Source organism: Poeciliopsis prolifica, unplaced genomic scaffold (genome assembly GCF_027474105.1).
Source record: "Poeciliopsis prolifica strain line A6 unplaced genomic scaffold, Auburn_PproV2 SCAFFOLD077, whole genome shotgun sequence".
NCBI lineage: Eukaryota > Metazoa > Chordata > Actinopteri > Cyprinodontiformes > Poeciliidae > Poeciliopsis > Poeciliopsis prolifica.
The window spans coordinates 1,387,194-1,391,674 of record NW_026562452.1 but is presented as its reverse complement, the minus strand read 5'-3'; positions in this window follow the sequence as shown (position 1 = coordinate 1,391,674).

Sequence of the window (4,481 nt, the reverse complement as noted above, 5' to 3'; positions counted from 1 at the left end):
AAGAGCTGTTTGATTTCTGTCGAAGGATCCGTCTGGGGTCCAGTGGGTCAGCGTGGCTGACAGCTTAGAGATTGATAGTTGAGATCTTTCCCAGGCGGAACAGTGTTGGACAGCATGACCAGTGATCCAAGACACCAGCGAAACAGGGCGGAGGTGATGCGGCTGCAGATGCATTATATCCCACAGTGAAGGGTGTGTGTTTGTGTGTGTTGTATGTGTGTGTGTGTGTGTGTGTGTGTGTGTGTGTGTGTGTGTGTGTGTGTTGTCTTTTACTGAAGTCCACTTCTTCCCACCATCATCAGGACTGCTGAACTGTGCTCAGTACTTGAAGACTTAAATGTAAAGCACTGGGAAGCCATCAGTCTCAAGATTGGTGAATTTATATGGTAAATAAGCTACTTATTCACTTTTTCATTCCTCATTTTTTTTTTTTTTTTTGTATTGAATATATATATTTTTTATCATTCCCTGCTGTCATTTCCTTTCCTTCCTTATCTTGTGTTTTCAGACAAAGCAAATACCCCAAGATAGGACTGAGATAAATCGCCACTCTTTGAGATTTTGATCAGAACCGTCCAAACAATAGGCTGATTTTTAATATAGATGTGGGCACCCATGGGCAGCCAATCACAAAACTGCTGGGGTGTTACTTTTTCCTGTTTTTCTTCACTGTTAAAGGAATTATTTGTTCAGCATCACAACAGCTTCTTTAGAAGCGGAGACGGGCCATAAGGCTTTGGCCCAACTCACTTTGAGATGCATCCAGCCAAACCTTAAAGCTGGGAATGTACTTCATACAATCTATTCAATAAGACATAAAAATTTGCTCTTCAAATACACACTTGGTCAGTCATTTAGATGCACATACAAATGATTTAGATTTATTTTTAAGATCAACAGTATAGATTAGTATGTCAGAAACCTATAAATCCCTTGAGTTTGCAGCAAACGGACAGACTGTGCAGTAAATATCCAATTTTTCTGTTGCTATGGCTGTCTGAGCAGACGTGTAATGACCCTTTATACAGTGTAGGTGATTTCCGCTGACGGCACTTTTTATGTCATCACAATTACCCTGATAGCCTGTTTTTTATGTTTGGCTGTGTGGTGGAGGAGAAGAAAAGCAAGAACCTATCAGTGAATGAGAGTGCTTCTGTTGCAGTTATGAATACATGGATTTTCATTATGTCTTTACAAAAGCAGTAAAAAAAAAAAAAAGATTAGGCATGTGGCATATTTCTTGAAAGAGAGAATACAGATTTGTGTAATAATGGGAACTCTACTTTTCCCAGAGGATAAAGAGTTGGAGATGGATGAAATCTTAGATTTGTGAAAGGCTTTGGAGCATGGTAATCATTGCCATTAGCTGTACTTGGAGATTTTAAACACAAAGAAAGAAAATCTTCCAGAGAGTACTCCTGCCTAAGTGCTTCTCTTTTGTTTTGTTTTTTTCAGCTTTTTCTATGATTAGGGTTTGTTTGTGTGTGTTTTTGTTAAGGTTTTGTTTTATTTTGTTTGTGTGTGTGTATAGTTGTCATCCACCTGTACTTTTGATCTCTGGTCCTTCAGTCATTTTTACCAGTTGATATATTGACAATTAGCAAATTGAATTTTGCAATGAATTTAAAGATATGCTATTGGTTTGGAATCTGACCACACTGTTGGATATTTTTGGGTTTGAATTTGTCATTGAAATGAATTAAATGTGACTGTGAGAAGGTTTAATTGGCGTTCCATTCAAAACATGGCACGAGTTTGTGTGAAACAACCTTTAAAACGCACACAATTTACTAACCCATTTACTAATTTAAAGTCAAAAAGTGGAAAATAACAAATCCATAGTCTTAGAAGTCAGTAGGTTATAAAAAGAACCAATTAAAAACAGCAAAAAGGATGGCGCAACGTGATTATGTATGTGTTGCCCTTGAGGTATATTGCACTTGTCTATCAGGTGTGTGCATGCATGTTTTATGAATTCAGTGGAGAGCTCTTGGGAAGAAGCTGTTTTTCATTCTGTTCGCTCCAATGTTTCTCAGCCAGCCCAACAGAAGGATGGTGAGCAGGTAGAGTCCACAGCAAGAGGACTTCTCAAAGATGTTAAAGACACATTTTAGTAGAACCTCTTGCAAACTTCAGTCTGGTGCTAGCAGAGAGTTGTCTGTTTTTCCATCAGTTGAACAAATTCATCCTCTCTGCTGGACTGTAACTCGGTTATGAGCATCAAAACAGATGCTGGATCCATTTGTTATTGAAGTAGAAAAATTCAAGAAGAATAGGAAGAATTACAATGCATCTGTATGAGGAAATAAGCTCAGTCAAATCAACAAGTGCCTCAGGAAGCTGGAGATCAAAGAGTCCAAGACACAAAACATACAACAATAATTTGATATTTATTTTCACTTTTGTTCTTAGAACTGCTAGATGTATTAGTAGAGCTGGAAAAGAGATTCAACATGACTTTAATATTGCACATTTCCACAAGAACAAACAGCTTGAAGGAACCGTTATTTAAAAAGGAACAGGGCTCATGAATCCTCTTTAACATGATACATGGTTTCATGAGCACAGCAGCTAATACGAATATAAAGCCAGATGCCTCCCATAAGCTGCTTCACCATTATTTATTTATGAATGAATATTCTCCAGCAGCACTAATATGTCCCCGGGCCTTGGGAAATGGGCTAATATATGTGTTAAGCACGGTCTTGGATTCTTTATTGCCTGTCAAATCTATAAAAGTACCGCTTTGTCTTGGGGTTTATTTCTTTTTCCCTTTTGGCCCCAAACAACATGGAGAAACTGCACAAGTGGATGTTTAGTTAAAAGATAAAAATAAATAAATAAATGCATTGTTTATTAGTAGCCCAACTTACCACTTTGTACAAAGTGAAATTAACATTTGCGGATATTTCTTGCCAGCAGAAATGTAAATGACTTCATCTGCCTTCGAATCAGAGCAAATCACACGTTTAATGAAAATAGAGCAGCTTTATGACAAAGATTTATCTTTTTTTTACTTCTTAATGACTCTGGTGTGGATGCTCCCTCTTCGCTCAGGTACTTTCATCAGCAACAAAAGATTGTGCTTTGAAGTGTGCTGACTGTAACACGCGTTTCAAGTGGAAATGTTCTTCTTCAGCAGAGATGGGAAGCTGGTCGGGGTGGATGAAAGATAAATCAAGCTAAATACAGGACAATGCAGGAATAAAGATGGTTACGGTTTGTTTGAGACTATGAGGGTTTGCTTTTCAGCAGAACAATATAGGAAAAAAAAAATATATATATATATCATATGTCAGAATGGCCCAGTTAAAGTCCAGACCCAAATGGAATGACTAAACTGTGACAGGACTTGAAAATTACTGTGTGGAGGTTCTCCTTCCAAGCAAGGAGGTCTTGCAAAGCTGGTTAAAAAAATAAATAAATAAAAAACATGTACTCCTGGGATTAGAACAATAGATGGCTCTCCATCATGTTCACTCAGTTTGTTGCTGAATTTTATAAAATGTGGAAAGGTTCAAGCGATATTAATGATCCTCAAATCACCAGAAGTGCTCATTTATTCAGCTATAAGATTTCTGTGTATCCTTGATGCAAAAAAAAAAAAAAAAATAAGCAGAATCGTTAGCACACACTTATGCAATGGACAAAGTCATAGAGATTTCAAAAGTATTTACTTTTCGCCATTTGTCTGGAGAGAAGATGCAACCACAGACTGCATTTGTGCAATTTCCCCACAAGTCAAATTTCACTGTCACCTAATGGCTTTCTGTCACATTCACAATATTTTTTTTGTTAAAAAGCCAGCTTCCCCTCTCTTCTAATTAACTGCAAGAATAGACCCTATCACATTCCCCAGAGTACCCTTTCCACCAATGAGAATAACAATGAACCTCACAGAATGAATTATATATCACCCTATGCTCTAAAGAATAATTGCACCACTTTTGTACACAGAAAATCTTGGTGGCCACTCACTGCACTTTTGAGCTATTTTGAGGGGCCAACAAAGATATTTAACGAGTGTTCGCCAAGTGCATCAACTTTGCTTAAAAGGAGAGCAGCACCCTTATACAAAGCATTGCTTCTTCTGCGTTTATTATGCTTTAAGTTTCAAGACAGATGTGGGTTTTTTTTGTTTGTTTGTTTTGATGTTACCTGCATATTTCTTATATTTGCAAATGTGTTTATACCCACTGGACTTTTTTCTGGTTTGTGGTTCTACAAAGATTGTAAGCAATAAACCAATGCATAGTAGACACAACTTTAAAAGGAAAGGGGGGATGGGTTTAATTTTTTTTTTGGAGATATTAAATTAAAGAATACTGAACGCAAAACCATTTAAAGTTTTTTTAGGTTTATAAAATTAAATCAAAGCTGAGTGCTCTATATTGAACTTTGTTGGTAGCACACATGAGCCTTAAAAGTGACGTTTGAACCTTTTATTTCCTTTTAAGCTTGTACAGACAGCTTTTGTTTTG